The sequence below is a fragment of the Felis catus genome, chromosome D1 (assembly GCF_018350175.1).
Source record: "Felis catus isolate Fca126 chromosome D1, F.catus_Fca126_mat1.0, whole genome shotgun sequence".
NCBI lineage: Eukaryota > Metazoa > Chordata > Mammalia > Carnivora > Felidae > Felis > Felis catus.
The window spans coordinates 17,151,658-17,169,964 of NC_058377.1; the positions used below are offsets into that span (position 1 = coordinate 17,151,658).

Genomic DNA, 18,307 nt, shown 5'->3' on the forward strand with positions numbered 1-18,307 from the left:
CTGAATCCGAAATCAGAGGGTGGGGCTAGTGATCTGTGCTTAAGCCTTCCAGGTGATTCTGGTGCGTGTGCCAGTTTGAGAAGCGCTGGGCCGGTCCCACCCCCGTGCTTTACAGATTTGGAACTGAGGCCCGGAGAGGGGCGTGTCTTACCCAAGATCTCAGCAAGTGGCATTAGGTTCAGGCTATGACTCTAGGTGACCTGTCTGTAAACATCTATATGATGTTCCTGCCTCTTGCCTCTCCTTCCCCTGGGCTGGCATAAATACTCAGGGACAGGTTAGTTTGGAGCACTTTTTCTTTAGGGAGGCTGCTCTGAGTGGTGGGCAGTGAGGGCAGCCCCCTGGGCCGGTATGAATGAGGGGGGGTGTGTGTATTAGGGCCCCGCTGAGGACAAAGACTTAGGGCGTGTGGTTGGTCATCCCCCGCGTGGTGCATCTAGGGAGTCTTCTTGGAAGAGGCACACAAGACTTTAGGAACCAGAGGTGGTGGTTTTGCACAGGCCAGTGTGAGGGAGTGGGAGGGGTGGCAAGGTTGGCCCAGAGGATGAGACCCAGGACGGCCCCGGGCTGGGAGCGTGCTGGCAGGGGAGGGGCTGGCACCGGATGGAGGGGGTAGGAGGAGTGGAAGAACTCAGTTTGCCAGCCCTGCTGCCAGTCCCCCAGAAGCCCGGGGACTTCACCGAGGAATTAGGGAGCGTTTAACATCTCTGGCTAATTAGCTGCCGCCTGCTACCGAGGAAGGAGGAGAGGGGAGTTGGAGCCAGGCAGCTTTGAAAGGCAATGCTGCTCCTTGACAAAGCCGGCCTGGGGAGGTTTCAAAGACAACTTCTGAGCAGCCCGCACGTTTCATGTTCATTAGATCCTCGCTTCCCAGGCTCCAAAGACAAACAGTGGGATTTAAGGGTTTTCTTCCCTTTTTGGAGACATTTCATTCTGAGCTGTGAGCTTTCAGCTGGGGAGGAGGCCGAGCCGGCTGAGCTCCTGCTCCTCCAAATCCACAGCCTGAGCAGAGCCTGGCTTCACCTACTCTGCACACTAGAAGCTTCCCAGGGGCCCCCCAAAGCTCGACACCAACCCCCCTACCGAGGCTAGTTGAGCAGGTGCGGTGGGCACTGAGGGGTCCTGCTGGACTTTATGCTCAGTGAGGACAGGACCCAGAATTTTTGTTTGTCTTTATCTCCCCAGCACTTGGGTGCTCAGTCAATGTTGGCCGAAGGAGTGAGTGAGTGAACGAATGAATGAGTGTGCTGGTCCTTTGTTGCTCGCAGGTCCATTTCCTGCCTTGCTCGGTCTTGTTTGGTGGCACAGGGAACTACATTTCCCAGGCTCCCTTACCTATGGGCAGGTCCGGACAATCAGAGGCAGTGGAAGAAGGTGGAGGGTGGGAGGAGGGGAAAGGCCAGGGTATTTCTTGCCTCGCTCAGTTTCCAGCCAGGTCTCTGCAGAGTCTGTGTCTGCTCTTTGGCTCCTGCTGAGCAGCCGGCACGACCCACCTCCCTCTGGCAGGCCTGCAGTGGTTCCCACTTCTGTCTGGTGGCCCGAGCTCCCGGGCCCCTAGAACACAGCCTTCCCCTTGCAGCCCCAAGGAGGTGGTGGCTAATCTCTGGGTTGTCCCGCCTCTTCCGTTACCTTACAACCAAATCCCTGATGTAAATCCCTCCGGTTGAAAGGCCTAGAGTGGTTTCTGTTTTCTCCGTGGGCTTCATGAAATGAATGACTAAATTGCTGCTTATGCTGTTCAGAAAGAAGGCTCTGTGAGACCAGCCAGGTTTGATGTGCCTGGGACCTGTTGGCCTACAGAGCTGGCAGCCTTTCTCCACTGCCAGGGCACATGTCTTGAGGACACAGGTGCAGCTCTAAGCCCAGGAGACGCCTCCCTCCTGTCCCCCCCATTGTTCTTTCCCTCTGAACTTGGCTCTGCTGCGTGATGCCCTAGTGGAAACCTATGGCGTAAAAGGACAGTAAGGTGCAGAGGAAAAAGCTGCCTACTGCCAGTGGGACCCTGTGCCGCCCTTTATAGTCTCTGACTCCTTGGAGGCTCACAGTGACGCTGCTGGGTAGACCATCTTGTCCCCATCTTAGGTGGGCAGAGCCCGAGACTCTTAAGAGCTTATGTGGCATCGCTCCTCTTTCACAACCACATGGCCACTTAGTTCTGTGCATTCAGGGTCACTTTTGTCCCTCTTCTCACCCACCTGCCCGTCCTTGCTGTTTCTGCTCCCCTTAAACACTCAGGGTCCGTCGCCAGCCTCCTAGCTGGTCTGCCTGCCCCCAGCTCACCATCTTCCATGCAACTTCCATAGCCCTGCCAGGGCCGTTTTCTACAACACAAAAAATACCCCCTTAAGCACCCCACTGTTTAAACCCTCTTATATAGCTCCTTATTGCTTAAGGAGTAAGGTCCAATCTCCTCAGGTGGTAGCAAGGCCCTCTGAGATGTGGTCCAGCCCCTCCCCAGCTGTGTCTCTGGGGTCACCTAGAGCTTTTCTAATAGAGCTGGTGGTTCACACCAGGGTCACGCTCTCAGCGCCGAGGACCCCCGTCTTCCTGGGAAGCTCCTGCTCTTTCTCCAAGATCTGTCTGTGGCATCCCCCTCTCTGGGACACTGTGCCCAGCTCCCCTGCTCCGGGCGGATCCCTTCCCCCGTGACCCGCGTCTTCTTGTTCCTGTTGTGTTCATCACACTGAATTGCAACCATCTATCCGTGCCTCAATTCCCCCTCCTAGGCTGCAAGTTCCTTGAGGGTGGGGATATGTTTGACTCACTTATTTAAAAATGCTTACCGAGGGGCGCCTGGGTGGCTCAGTCGGTCGAGCGCCCGACTTCAGCTCAGGTCGTGATCTCGCAGTCCGTGAGTTCGAGCCCCGCATCGGGCTCTGTGCTGACAGCTCGCAGCCTGGAGCCCGCTTCGGATTCTGTGTCTGCCCCTCCCCTGCTCATGCTCTGTCTCTGTCTCAAAAATAAATAAAAAAAAAAAACATTAAAAAAATTTTTTTAAAAGCCTACCGAGCACGGACTTTACACCCAGCCCTGTGGCAGATGCTGGGATACTTGGTTTGTATCTTGGAGTATATGGTCTAGCGTGGAGTAATCGCTCACGCCAGGGACACCAGCGATAGAGGGTCACACTAACATGTATGCGATTATAGGTCAGGAAGGAAAAGGAAGGAGTGTGACAGCTTTGGTATCTGGTACCGGGAGGTGTTCCCTAAAGGCTACTTTTCTTCCCCGGCCTCAGCCCCAGGCAGCAGGATGTGCATTTATGGCTGTATTTATCGTACTGTTCCCACAGTGGAATGGGTACTAACCCCTGGTCTGTGAGCTCTCTGTGGGAGGGATTCGGTCCCTTCAACTCCTCTCTCCAAGGCCTGATGGCATATGACAAATGTGAGTTGAGTTAGAAATAGAGTTGCATCCCTGTATATGAGTCGGGATGGAGCCAAGGCCACCGGGCAGTGGGGTCAGCGCTCTGGACGTGATCGCCCTTCCTCTCCCTGAATATGGACCACAGGAAAAGGGGAGTCCTTCCACCTCTGTGACTTCCTAGCTGTGCGACCTCGGACAAGTCACGTAGCTTCTCGGAGCCTCATTTCCTTCACCTGTAAATGGACGTGATGATAGTACCCGTCATGAGCTCACTATGAGGAAGCTTAAACACACAGAAAGCGTTAAGAGTCAGGCCGGGCACAGAGTAGGTGCTCTGTTAGTCTGCGGCATTATTATCACGATTATTATTGTTACTACCATTTCTACGGCCGGTTCCCAGTGAATGACCTGCCGTCTTCTGCACACGTCTCCCCAGCAATCCCACACCCGGCCCAGCCCCCTCTGGGTCTGGCACGCGACTGGAGTCCCATCTTTCCTCTTGCTAGGAAGCTGTGGGTAACTGGGGCTTAATTAAGCATGCTTGACTGGGGTGCGATTAGCAGCTGCTGTGAGTCAGCAGAGGCCCGGGCCGGGGGGGCGGGGGGAGGACAGAGGAGGGTGCAGAAAGCTTCTGGTGCGTGGGGCTGTGTTTCCAGGCCCAGTCAGCCCACGTTGTTCGACAAGTGAGGGGGACAGGGTGAGCAATCCTTCAGTCTCTCCGATTCCTCTGGTAGCTCTCACCAGCCAGCTGGCCCTCGCTAGAGCTCTGTGGTTGTTATCATTCATTCATTCATTCATTCATGCGTTCATTCAGCAAATACTGCTTGCTTCCTATCTGCCAGGCATTGTCGTAGGTGCTGAGTATGATGCAGTGAAGATCATGGGCGTAGGTTATTGCCCCCATGTGACATACAGACAGGAATAGAGATTAAAATATGTTGTGGAAGGGGTGCCCGGTTGGCCCAGTCGGTCAAGCGTCGACTTTGGTTCAGGTCATGATCTCGTGGTTCTTGAGTTCAAGCCCCCGCACTGGGCTCTGTGCTCTGAGCACAGAGCCAGCTTTGGATCCTCTGTCCCCCCCCCCCTCTCTCTCTCTGCTCCTCCCCCACTTGTGCTCTCTCTCTCAAAAATAAACATTAAAAAAAATAATAAAATAGGATGTGACATCTGCCTCCGTGGGGTGGGGAGGCAGCACACAGGAAACCCAGGAAGAGCTGGGGTCTCCCTGCTCTGGATGCCCTGTCCTGCACAGCCTCCCATCTGGTGGCATTACTTCCTTATCTGACTATCTTGCCCACCTACTGTTGGCAATCTTAAGCCATGGCCTAGGTGACATTCTCGGTCCCTCCAGTTCACAGCACAGTGCTTGGGACATAGCAGGTGCTCAAAGAATTGGCTGGTTTGTTGGCTGAATGAACCCCAGCTTAGGAAGCAACTTAGGATGTGTGACCCCCCCCCCCAGAACAGGGGTTGGCAAACTGTAGCCTGCGGGCTCTATGCCCCCTGCAGCCAGCCTATTTTGTAGAGCCCTCGAGCTGAGAATGGTGCGCACATTTTCGAAGGGGTGGGTTGTAAAACATAAAAAAATTATCAAAGGACAATATGTTGCAGAGATGTATGTGGCCACAAGGTGTAAAATATTTACTCTTTGGTGTTTTACAGAAAATGTTTGCTGATCCCTGGTCTAGAAGCCCGGCTCTGCACCTTGCTCTCCTCGTCTGTGTAATGTGGAATCCGAGTTAAGTACCGCGAAAGTTCCTTCCTGGCGTGTGGTGGAGTCATTCTGCATTCCATGGTTCTCGCTCTGCCCTTGAGGGCCCGCGTTGCACACATCTTTGTGTCACCAGCAGCCCCGTGATGCCTGCACCGAGCAGGTGCTCAGGCAGCATCAGCTGACTGGTGTTAATGGTGGCAGGAGAGGGAGCTCAGAGCCCGGCCCTGTTGCCGCACGGCTGTGTGAGCTTAGGCAGCACTTTGAGTCTCTGAGCCTCAGTTTCCTCACTTGAAAAATGGGCATAATGACTTAGCACCGACTTGCTAGGGTTGCGATGAGAATGAAGGAGATAAGTACCCGGGGAGGTGCCTTGGGAAGTCTTCGGTGCTGTCCAAATGCTAGCAGCTACGGTCACTGCTGTTCCTGGGCATGTCACACATACTCGGCTTTGTTGCCTAGTTCCATTTGGCGTGCTTTAACTCATAGGATGGTTTCCCTAAGGATGGTTGGGTTCTTGAGGGTCAAGGTGATTCTAAAGCTGCCCATCAGAAAGGTCCCAGGTGAGTGGTCTCAGTGATGGGACGTGTGTGGCCCTGGGGCACCCCCTGCCTGATCACTGCTTGCCCCTTGAGTTGTGAGGGCAGAGATGGACGGGGAAGGGATAGTTTATTAAGACTTGGGGAGGGTGGGCCCCGCGAGTCTTGGTCCCTGACCATTCCCAGGGCGGGGGAGGGAGCCAGACCTGCACAGTGGGCTCAGTCCTGCCCCCACAGCCACCTCTGTTCATTGAGACAGAGGACTGGGCTCTCCCGCCCAGGCTGCCTGCCCCCTGCCCGGCGGATCATCCTGCCACAGGATGTAGCTTCATCTCTTGATAACCTTGACCGGCCTTTGTTTAGCATTTTCTTTTCAATGAGCTCTCTCACAGACATCATTTTGTCTTCCATAAGAATCCCATGTGGTAGGGATTCTATCTACCCCCCTTAGAAATGAAGATGCTGAGGTTCAGGGAGGTTAAGAGACTTGCCCACAGTGAGTGTCCCAGCTGGGATGGGATCTGCATCCCTTAATGCCAGGGCTCTTTCTATCACACCGAGTTGCCTCTCTTCACCTGCCTCAGTTGTACCAATGAACCTGTCTTCTCCCAGTCCCTCTCCCACTCCTGCGTGGCTTTGTCCCCCAGGCCTGGGAGAGTCCCCTTCACCCCCACGCTGGTATAGAGGCTGGCCCTCTCCTACAATGGAAACCTAGTGTGACAGCAGGGGTTCTGGAACTCTCCTCGCCTGGTCCTGACCCCTGGGTCCGGGGAGGGGGGGTAGAGATGGCTTAGGGAAAGTGCACACTGGGGGTGCCAGGGAAGACATGTCAGATTCAGTTACCATGACGTGGAATATTTATGCTGCCATGGGGCCCTGGGTGTCATACTGCATTAAGTGGGCACTCAGTGCCCACTCCCTCCAGCCACGAGATCAGCTGCCTGCCCCTCTCTCCCTCCTTCCTGCTGGATGCCATAGTCGGTGGCATTCCTGACCCCTGGGGATACAGTCAGGGCCTCCTGGGTGCCCAGCCTTTGGGAGGCGCCACTTCCTAGGGACTGAGGGTTTGACTGAAGGAAGGAAGATTTGACCCCTTAACACATCATTCTGGTGTCTCCAGGGGGGCAGGCTCCTATTTCACGGTTTGGTGGGGAGAGTTTAGGTTCCGAGGACCCATCAGACCCTCTCTGTAAGCTCAGCGCAGAGGCGATGCCCAACGAAGCCTGGATACAAGGGGAAGGTGGATACAAGCCGGGATGTCACGGGGAAGAAACTCAGACCTTGCCTCCCGAAAGGAGAAGACCCTGTTAGTCCTGTAGGGACACCCAGCAGGCCCCCGCCATCAATGTGGTTTCCCTTCTGCTTTGCTCAACTTCAGCTTTGTCTCTGCAACTCCCCCCCGCTTTCCTCTGTACAGCCTGAGGTTGAAGGGCAGGGCTGGGAAGCAGAGGGAGAGCAGACAGGGCACGTAACCACACCCCTGAGGAAGAAAGCGGTTCGGGGGGTGGGTACAAGGCTCTGTGGGGTACCCAGAATAAGGAGCGAAGGGGCAAGGGGTAGAGAGCGTGAGCCTGGTGCAAGCCGAGCCCCAGGGTGCAGGGTGCATCCTCCCCTTCCCCCCAGGCCTTCCTAGCTACCCCCTCGGGGTCTGGCCTGAGCTGCCCTCTCCAGGTCCGTTACCCAAGACCTTGTCACTGTTTATCCAGACTCGAGGCCACTCTACAGCCTTAACCGGCCGCCATTGCATCCACCAGGCTAATGCTGACCGTTATCGCCTTCCTACCCTCGATCCTGCAGTAACTTCCCATCGCTGACAGCACCACATCTAACTTTTGAGCCTGGCGCCTGTGGTCCATCCATGGTTTAGCCCTGCTTTGCCCTGCAGCCTGCTTCTCCCTACTCCATACTCCAAGGCTGTCCTCTGGCCCTGGGAACGCGTACAGCCCCAGACACAGCGTGCTCGCTCCCATCTTGAACGCTGGGACGCGCTGACACTCTGCCAGGTGGGACCGTGACCCGACTTCATCCTCTAGAGAGATGCTCCCCACCCTTCGTGTCTCCTCTCAAGATCCACCTCCACCGTGAGGCTTCCCTTGGCCTCTCCTTCCACGGAAATGCCACCCAGTGAGGCACACATCTCCGTTGGAACGACTATCTACTTTTACTTTGGTTATTCACGGATGTTTCTCCCTGACTCTTGACAGGGAGTAACTGAGGGTTGAGACAGTGTCTGAATCACCTTGGGGCCCTCGGCAATCGCTCTGCGTTTGACCTACGTTGCCGATGTGTAGTAAACGGAAAACGCCCCAAAAAACGTTTGGAAAATGCTTAGATTAGTAAACTAATCCGTGCCACGAGGAGTCCTCCCCGCTCCCTGTTCCTTTAGCAATGTCCCTCACGCCTCCCCGTGGGACAGGGCGAGACGGGGCTCCGAGCCCATCGTGTTCTGTCCAAATTTCTTGCATGCGAAGCCGAATCCGGCTTCAGAGCCCAACACGCTAAGCCCATCCGATGAGCTGCATGTATTGTGGCAAATGTCAGGCTCGGCCAGCTCCAAACTAGGTCAGGCCCGGCTGCCAGCCACCAGGAGTCGGCCAGCACTGACTGCCCAGTGGTCTGGCCATGTGGTTGCAGCTTCTGGGCAGAGCGAGCAGGCGGGGATGCTGCTGAAATAGGAGGGTGGTAGCTGGGGGCGCCCTTGACCTGGGGTGGAGGAGAGGATCCGACACTGAGGCCAAGGCAGATTGAAATGTTTCCCTTGCTCCGCATTCATGATTTAATTAGTGAATTCGCCATTCATTCCTTCACTTATTTACTCAACATACGTTTACTGTACCTGTCTGGTGCCAAGGTGTAACCAACCACAGTAAGGTGAGCTGGAGAGACACCGAGGTTTGTCCTGGACACACTGGGCTGCCCAGGGGAGGGGCTGTGGAGATCCGAGAGCCACCATGTCCCGAGGGCCAACTGCTTGCACGGATGCAGGAGCCGGCCTTGACCTCACACCCGGCCCGTGAGCATGCACTCTCCACCCCCGCCCCCTGCCTGGGTGGCCACTGCCCCGACCTGAGCCCGCTTTTGCCTTTCACCATGAAATAGGATGTCCGCTGCATTATTGTGATTATGCATTTTTGTAGGTTCCCTTCACCGGTTTGAGGAAGTTCCTTCCTTTTCTCTGGTTTGCGGAGAGTTTTTATCAAGAATGGATGTTGGATTTGTGTCCAATGCCTTTTCTGCGTCTTTTGAGAGGAGCATCATGGCTTTTCTTTTGGAGTCTATTAACACAGTGAGTTACATCAACTGATTTTTGAATTTTAAACCAACTCTGTATTCCTGAGATGCGCTCCCCTTACTTGTGATGTGTTGTCCTTTTACTATATTGTTGGGATACATTTCTTGAAAGTTGGTTCAGAATTTTTGCATCTATCTGCCAGCATGAAACATATTGGTCTGTAGTTTTCTTAAAAAATTTTTTTTAAAATGTTTATTTATTTTGAGAGAGACAGAACACTAGTGGGGGGGGGAGGGGCAGAGAGAGAGGGAGACACAGAATCGGAAGCAGGTTCCAGGCTCTGAGCTGTCAGCACAGAACCCAACATGGGGCTCGACCTCATGGACCGCGAGATCGTGACCTGAGCTGGAGTCGGACACAATCGACTGAGCCACCCAGGCACCCCCGTAGTTTTCTTAGAGTGACTTTGTCTGGTTTTGGTATCAGAGTAATGCTGGCCTCATAAGATGAGTTTTGAATGATTCCTCATTGTAATTTTCTGGAAGAGTTTATATAGATCTGGTAATATTCGTTTCTCCAATGTTTGGTAGAATTTACCAGGGAAGCCTGCTGGGCCTGGAGTTTTCTTTGTGGGAAGACTTTTAACTGCAACTCCAATTTCTTTCATAAATACAGGGGAATTCAGTTCACTTCGTCTTAAATGAGTTTTGGTAGTTTGCCATTGCTCTATTCTTTGCACAGCCCTTTACATTGTATGATACGTTCTTGTTTATTTCCTTGATTTTTATATGTTGTTTCTGCTTTTCCCCTATAAAACTGAGCTCTGGGAGGATAGAGACTATGATTTTGCTTTTGTACTGGGCAGAGGATAAGCTCAATGAATCCTTGTGGAATGAGTGGAGGTTAATTTTAGCCTAAGAATACTGTAACCTGGGTATTCCCATTCTGTACCTGTGAAAGCTGAGGCTGAAAAGAGGTTAAGTAAATTGTCCTGTAACCACCGCATCACCTAACAAGTGGATCAAACATCTGATCTTGCTTCTAGATGGTTTTCTTTCTGGGTAAGTATTGACTTGGTAGCAAAGCGTGAGAGTAACATCCACAGAGAAACTAGACAGCGGGTCTCAAACTTCCGTGCATGAGAGTCACTTGAAGAACGTGCTAACCGGGCAGGGAATCCGTATCCTCACCAGCTTCCCATGTGACTCTGGTGTGCATCACCAAGAGGCCACGCTTTGCGGGGCTCTGGCTCAGCCCGTGCAAATGTGGGGGAAGTGTAAGGTCTGCTCTGCTCAGAGAAGGAGGAGATGCTTGGTGCGGAGCCCTAGAAGCACGGGGCGGGTGGGGTGGGGTGGGGAGGGTGGGTTGTGAATTCTGAGCATCTGGGATCCCTGTCTCCGAGGGTGGGGCACTTGTAGCTGCTTACATACAAGCAGCGAAGGTGCTAAGTAAACTTCAGCAAGTCCTTTTGCAGAGCCGGTGGCTTGGGATCCAATTCCTTTCCACTCGTGTGTTTCTCCAGTGCCCAGAGATAGGACCAGTGCTGTCTCTGCTTTTAATAAAAGAAGAAACTCTAGGGGTCTTCCAGGCTCTTCTTGGATGAGGTCCCAGAAACCTCACTGCCCATCTAGCCCTTGGGGAAGTGAGGACCAGGATGGGAGGCGAGACAGGGAAACAGAGGAGTCCTGGGCTACTTACTAGGGAGAACTTAAGTGTCAGATGCCTCTCTCAGGGGCTTGGGGACAGCTGTCCTCTTGGCAGATTCAGGGGAGGGGCATGGGACGGATGAAAAGATTCTAGGCCCTAGGAATGTCCCATAGGATTTGCTCATCACTGGAAGCTCTCCTGGCTCACTATTCACCTGTGTGAGTCAGGGAAGGAGTGGGGTACACGTGGGGATGTGAGAGGGTTGGGAGGGGTGCTGAGACAAGGAGGGATAGGGCCTGTCCTCCACGCTCATGCCTTCCTAGGGCACATTCCAAAACCTCAGCTGAGTTCCCTGTCCCCTTGCCCTCCAGTGTCACATTGGATGAGGCTTCTGCTGCAGTAAGGCAGAAGTGGCAGGCAGAGGCACTAGGGGCTGGTGCCCCATGGGGCAGGCAGAGAGGAGGGCAGGAGGGAGAACACGGAAGGAGGAAGGGCAGAGAGCCGGCGTCTGCACTAGGTGCCAAGGTGTTGTGTTATGGGAGGTGGGAGTGGGCGCCCTCCTGGAGGCAAATTATCTAACGCATGGCTTGGCTGTCAATTGGCCTGGAAGCTAATGGAGTCATTTGCATGCCATTACCAGATTGGCTGGGAGAAATAGAAGGGCACTTGTCCCCTGGGGTGGCCTCTGCCATCCCGTGTCGGCACTGGACTGAACAGATGTCATCGCCTTCACGTGGGAGGAGGCAGCACCTCCCTGGGTAGAGTAGCCCTTTGTCTTTGTGGCCTAGTCTCAGTGACTGGGGTCAGAGGGAGGGCTCTTAGGCAATTCCAAAACAGCCGAGGGGGCAGGCCACTTGTGCTTGGCATTGGAGCGGCATCCAGGCAACATCCTGTTAGGAGATGCTGGTGTGATGTTTTACCATCTGGTTAGATATTTCTGCTCGCTTTCTATCGCTCGGTAACAGATGACCGCGAACCTGCCAGCTTAAAACGACATGCAATTTTATCATCTTGTGGTTTCTGCGAGGCAGGAGTCCAAGCCACCCTAGCTCGGTCCTTTGCTCAGGGTCTCACAGAGCTGAAAGCCAGCCGTGGGCTGGTCTGTGGTCCTTTCTGGAGCACAGGAGCCTCTTCCAAGCTCCTATGTTGGAATTCGGTTCCTTGTGGCTGTAGGACTGAAGTCCCATTCTCTTGCTGGCTGTCATCCGAGGGACTCTCTTGACCTCCAGAAGCTGCTCACAGTTTTCCTGACCTGTAGCACTGACACGGGCTCACTCACTTCACAGTGGCTTACTTCCACGAGGTCTCTCTCTTCCTGGAAAGGGCCCCTCCCTCTATTATGTGCTTTCACCTAATTAAGTCAGGCCCACCCAGGACAATCTTCCTTTTACGTCACTCAAAATCAACTTATTTGAAACCCCAGTTATCTCATGATAATCATGATACAGGAGGAGGCAGGAATCTCGGGGCCACCCTAGAATTCTACCCATGACAATATTTAATGGGAGGGGGCGCTGAGAGAGGGAGACAGAGAGGTATTTAGAGGTTTATAGATGAGAGGGAATGAGGAATATAGAACACAGGAGTCCTAACGAGCCCACCTGCAATTCTGTTCTGCTGTGCTCTGCCCTCCCCTTCCTTACTTATAATGAAAACAGTTGATAATTCAGAATTTTAATTATAAACAGTGGCTGTTGCATGGATAGGAACCAAAAAGAGCATTTGCTGTATGTGCTCACTTCTTACGGGGAATTGGTGGGAGCCAGCTCAACCAATGACTATTGCTATTGGCCACCTGCTGGGACGTGCGGATAGCTTATAGAACCTGAGAGTCACAGCCTACTGGAGCCAGAGGGGACTTTGGGGATCTTGTCATCCAACCTAGTCATCGTGCAGATGATGGAACCGAGGCCCAGAGAGGGGATGTGAGTTGCATGCGGTCACACAGCTAGTTGGTCGCAAGGTTTGCCAGGAACCAGCTGATGCCCATTCGTTCAGCAAGCAGGTCTTGGGGGAGGATCGGAGAAGGCAGATGGGTCCTCGGTCACCTCATGCACTTTCCACTACACCAGTTTGCCTCATTACATAGTCCCTGCCCTTCTAATGCACCTGGCTTCATAGAATTCTTAATGTGTAAAATATTCAATAGCGGTTGCCTTCCTTGTCCTGGTTGGCCATGGGGAGTAGGCAGAGGGGGCTGCAGCCTGAGCACAGATGGGGTGGCAGCAGGAGGAGGGGGCTCTGCAGGCTGCAGAATGGCTGTGTGTGTGTGTGTGTGTGTGTGTGTTTGTGTGTGTGTCTCCAACTGAGATTAAACCCTGAGAGCAGGACTCAACCTTGCCTCCCCCTCCCCCATGCAATCACATCCCGCCTGTGACTTTGTCATCTCCATCCCTCCAGCCTTTATCAGTGTCACAGGTGCTGAGTCACCAGACACAGGTTACCAGGGAAGGTGATTAATGATGGCAGCTGTGGTCCTTCCTACTCTCCCAGCCTCCCTGACCTTGTCCTTCCCCTCTTCTTTCTAGTTTCTCTTACCCCCACCATCCTCTAAGAAAAGAGATACACATTCAGCATCTGAGAGGGGAAGGAAGGGACATTGGGCCCTTCTGGAACAGCCACTCTGGGTCAGGCACCGTGCCAGGCTCTTTCATTTGTTCTCACTGCACAGTGTACGTGGGGAGATGCTGCGGGGCGTCCTGGGATGCAGGGGAGGGCTGTGTTCTTCCCACATCACCAGAGAAGGCAGTGCCAGGCTGATTTCCTGTAGACGCATTTGCCACCCTTTGGCACATATGTTGCTCATGTGGGCTCTGATGTGCATAGTTGTCAGCTTGCCAGGCTCCAGAGGACAAGCCCATGGAACCCCGGAGCCTTCAATGTCAAAGCTGTCAGGGACCTTAGCAATCGCTGACTTTCCTGGAAGGGTGAGACGGAGGCCCAGAGGAGAAATGACTCGCTCAAGGTCAAAGCCGGCCTTTCCCGATTCCCGTTCCAGAGTTTGGTCTTGCATCCAGCTTTCATTTCCCCTGCTGTACTTGTCTTCTCCTCCGGAAGCAGGGACACGGTCACTGAGAGGTTCAGAGCTGTGGGGTGAAGGGTGAGGAAGGGTAAAGGTCTCTAGTGAAGGATATTTAAGGCATGAGGATGGCCTCCTCCAACACCCAGCTCTGAGCAGCTTCACGCAGCTCCCTCCTTGAGCGATGGGTCCTGTTGTCACAGTGACCGGACTGGACGGCCTGCCCACTGGCTGGGCCTGGGATGTGACGGCGCCTCTTACGCTGAGGCCATCTCCATGCAATGTTCTCTGTCCTTAGTCCTTGCCATTGTGCCCGTGTATGTAAGTGTGTGTGTGGGGGGTGCCTGGGGGGGCGTTGCAGGTAGAGGGCTGCAGACTGTATAGGGAGGGCTATAGTACTAATACACATACAGAACCCCAAGTCCAATTTCTGATTTGTGGAATACGAGAGTGGGTCTTCACGTCCCCTTACGTTCTTGGGAGTCCTGAGGAGTCATGCAAGTGGCTGACAGAGTACAACTCAGGAGGGCCTGGGGTGGCTTTTCCTGCTTCTGTTGGCTTCCTCTGGGTCAGGCTGGGAGGGTCCGAGAGGGGGCTGGGCCCAGCCCCCATCTTTCTGCCCTCTGCAAGCTGGTCCTTCGGTGAACTTGGCTGAGGGAGAAATGTGATCAGAGGAGACGGGACTGGGAACTCAGGTCTGGCCGATCGGGGAACACGAGCTAAACTCCAAGGGCCCTGTTTTCTTGAGAAGTGTCTGGGTGGGTAGTTGAGTCAAGTGGTATCTTCCCCCTTTGGAGGAGCCAGGCCTCTCTGTGAATGCAGAACCTCGGATGGGACCCATGACGGGGCCTATGAAGGTAGGAAGGTCCTTCATACCTTTTGGTGCCCCTACTAGGCCTGTGGGCCTGGTGGCCATGGATGTCAGACACCCTTGGCTCCTAGTAGATCCAGATCTGGGTCCCCAGGCTACTTACGGGGTAGGCTGGGCTTTCATGACTGGACCCTCAGAAGACTGGACTGCCTAGGAGTCACGGAGCTGGGGCTGTTCCTTCGGGTGGGGCGGGAGCGAGGGGGGTCATGGACCCGCTGCCAGGATAGTAGTTGCTAGAACTGGATTTGGGGAGGTTAGTGCGCAAGCACTGGTAAATTTTTATCTCTTTGCCTTCTCAACGTTGTAAACTCAACGTTCTCCGTCGTTGTAAACTCAACGATAGGAACCGAGTAGGTCTTGTCCATTGCTGTGCCCCCAACACCTCACAGAGTGCCTGGCACATGGTAGGCGCTCTTCAGCGATTGGTTACTGAATGCATTTTAAGGAAAGAGGCCACGGAAAGTGAAGTCTGGATTGGGAGCTCAAGAGGAACAAAGACAGGACCTTGGGTGGGCCTCTGTGGGGAGACATCGTCCCTGCCCTGATTCATTTTCGACTGCTGTCACCAGGAAACTCCTTCCTCAACCTCCCAGTCTCCCCAGTGCACCCCACTCCCTACACCATGAATGCCTCTTTGCTCTCGATATTTGCCCACTTTGGACCTATCCTTCAGGGCTCTTCCCAAGGCCACCAGCCATTCCTTCCTGACTCTTCCCTCACACTGCAGAGGGCTCTCTCACTCCTGAACTCCCAAGGTTCTGACTCTCTGAACTCCTAGCACTAATAGGGAATTTGCGTTCTGCCCATGCGTGCCTTCGTTCCGTGTTGGGATGGTTTAAACAGTTGTTTTAAATTTAATCATATATTTTATATAACCCAATAGGATCATTTCAACGTGTGCTCACTATTACAAAATTATTAACGAGATGTTTTACACTCTTCTTTAAAAAAAATTTTTTTTAAACGTTTATTTATTTTTGAGACAGGGAGAGACAGAGCATGAACGGGGGAGGGTCAGAGAGAGAGAGGGAGACACAGAATCTGAAACAGGCTCCAGGCTCTGAGCTGTCAGCACAGAGCCCGACGCGGGGCTCAAACTCACGGACCGCGAGATCATGACCTGAGCCGAAGCCGGATGCCTAACCGACTGAGCCACCCAGGCGCCCCTACACTCTTCTTTTCAAATCCCATGGTGTATTCTGTACCTGGAGCCCTTCTCATGTCCCCTGGCCGCATTTCCAGCGCTCCGTGGTCCCAGGTAGTGTGGACAGCACATCTAAACAACTTTTGGCGCTGGGAACGGGCCACCGGAGTGCATGTGGCATGAAGCACCAGCCGGGCCTCTTCCCTGGGGGCCAACAGGTCAGAGAGCCCCCCGCAAGCCAGGATCTTGGGTTCCCGCTCCATCCTTCCTGTTCTTTGCTCTGTAACTGTCAGCAGGGGCTGGTCCTCTGTGCTTCTGTCACCTGCTCCTGTAAACGTGGGGGATCATTTCTGCTTCCTCTCTGCAGCACCCGAAGGCTGTAACTTGTTATCTCAGGTTTCCCACAAATAGAAGGTGCTATATTTCCTTCCGCAGAAAAGATTTCAGCCTATATGGCCCTACATTCTACTTTGTATCACCTCTTCCTCCCCTTGCCCCCCCCCCCCCACAAGCTGTCCTAGAATATTGAGAAGCTCTCATTCTAATGGACTTGCCCACTTACCGCTGGCATAGGTGCCTTGACTGGTCCTGAGCTCCCCATTACTGAAGGCAGCCAAGACTGTATACTCTTCCCTTGGGCTGATGTGAATTCTGCAGGAGCGAGAAGTCAAGCAGGAGAACTTCAGGGAGCCACTTCTCACGTCGAGATGCCACAATTCTATCAAATATGTGGCACAAGTGCCCTAGAGGACTGGATAATGGGAGAGCAGAGGGGCCTGTGAATAGCATAGTGTGGAGGTGAGCGCGAGGGGTGAGGAGTAGTGTTGCCTCCACAACACTCGCTGATGCCCGGGCTGCTGTCCTGGTCCCCCAGTGCTGACCCCGCACACTCCCTGCACGGTAGGCAGCCCCACCGCCTGCCACTCTAGAGCCTTCTCCTCTGTGGGTTAAGGATCCCTGCTCCTTCTCAGCTGTCTGTGTGCAGGAGGCAGTGGAGCTGGGGTTAGAGCACGATTCTGGAGCCAGATCTCCTGGGTTTGAGTCCTGACTGCACGAGGTGCCTGGGGGTTGACCTTGAGCAAGTTAATTAAGCTCTCTGCACTTCAGTTTCCTCATCCCTGCCAGGGGGCTGGAAATAGTGCCCGCCTCACAGGGTCATCATGAAGATGCAGGGAGTTAGCAGTGTGCAGGGATACAGCATTATAGAAGCATTTGTAAAATTAACTACAGGACATGGCTCCCTCCACCCCTCCCTCTTATTGTCCCCCTGTGGAGGTGACTTGGTTGTCAGTGACCCTTCATGATGGGAGACCCAGGGCTGAGCACAGAATGTCAAGAGCATGAGACCCTGACCTCCCTCCTCTGGCCACTATTCTATCGGCGCAGCTCTGCCGAAGGTACGCACGTTGAGATGGGTCAGCGGCCCCATCGTGTTCTGGTCTCATCTCAAGCTGGTTTTCAGCTACACCCGGAGTCTGTTTTCCACATTCTGCTGCAAAGTGGGCTCCACCCCATCTTGTACTTGTGCAGCCAGACTTTGCCTCTAAGACCAGAAACGTCCCTTTCCCCTCTATCTGCTATTGTCCCAGACTTTTCCAGGTCCTTTGGGGGTCTGAGTCCTCGTGCTGGACATATGCATGCTATCCCTCTGCTCAGGAGCACTTGAGGCCACTGCGCTCGCCATGGTCTCCAATAGGGAGAGGCCTCTGGGATGGGGGGACACTGAGAAAACAGACCTGGGTCTTGCGCCTTCCCTTTGGCCTTGGCGGTCTGACTCTTTGCCTTTGCCTTTGACCTGAGCCCTTGCTGGAAGGCCGAATGTTCTTGTGAGTATGCCTGGTCCCCTCGAAGTCTTTATGGCAGGTGCTAACCCTCATCTGCTTGTCTGCCCTCCCTCTTCCCAGCTGCTGGGACTTATCTCTGGGCCCGATGCCAGTCTGAGCTTCCTCTTCGCTTTCTGGATGGTTCTTGTCTCTGCCATTAAAAAAAGGAGGTCCCTGAGGGCAGCAGGCACGTCGCCTTCTCTTTTCTCACTATTACTCTTTGCGCACAGCACCAGTGACCAGCTTTGTCCTCTCTACCGAACAGATTACTAGTTCTTAGTGTTTCAGAACTGTGGGTGCTCCCTTCCTTGGATCCATGAAGGGTGTCCCTACACAGGACCCTCAGTTGGAGTGATGCCACCAGAGAGAGGCAGATACAAGCAGGGAGATGCAGGGGAAGACAGAGAAAGACTGAGAAATACACAGGGCCTCTCACCGTCGCTCAAACCAAAGAATGGAGCACGAGACAGAGAGGGCCAGGGGGAGAGGTCAGGGATAGAGTCACGGAGTAGTGTTCCTCCTTTCCAGATTCACGGAGTCCGAGCTGGGAGGGACCTCAGGGATCTCCTAGTCCCATCGCCTCGCTTTGTAGATGAAGAAACTGAGGCTTGGCGGGGAGTTGACTCCAGTCCACGCAGCTAGATTTTCCCCTTGTGTTGTCCTGAGCAAGATTGTGCATGGATGGAGCCCAGGATCGCCTCCCGCTGTCTTTCCTACAGACTTTCCAAGATGCCTTCACACCGAAGGCTAGCAGCCCAGGGCATTTCACCGCAGAGGATGGGCAGCAGAGGGGGCAATTCTTCACCCACAGAAACCACCGGAGAGCGCCTACCCCACTGTCTGTGAGCCTGGCTGAGGGTGGTTGCCGTTCAGGGCTCTGGGGGAATACAGGGCATGAACTCAGGGCCTAGGGGGACTGATGGTTTCACATCCAAGTTAAGAATGGGGTTTCCTT

The 18,307-nt window shown here is 53.9% G+C and overlaps 1 long non-coding RNA gene across 8 annotated transcripts in view; it reads left to right on the top strand.

Annotated features, from left to right (window-relative positions):
* The window catches only part of LOC109491827, an 84,766-nt gene that overhangs the window by 26,500 nt on the left and 39,959 nt on the right, over positions 1–18,307 (top strand). For 7 of the 8 annotated variants that reach the window (XR_006586028.1, XR_006586022.1, XR_002736112.2 and 4 more), the window contains one exon: positions 5,029–8,902. This is a non-coding gene — a long non-coding RNA (uncharacterized LOC109491827). The remainder of the gene's footprint in view (positions 1–5,028; positions 8,903–18,307) is intronic. The other variant, XR_006586024.1, reaches the window with a different exon arrangement.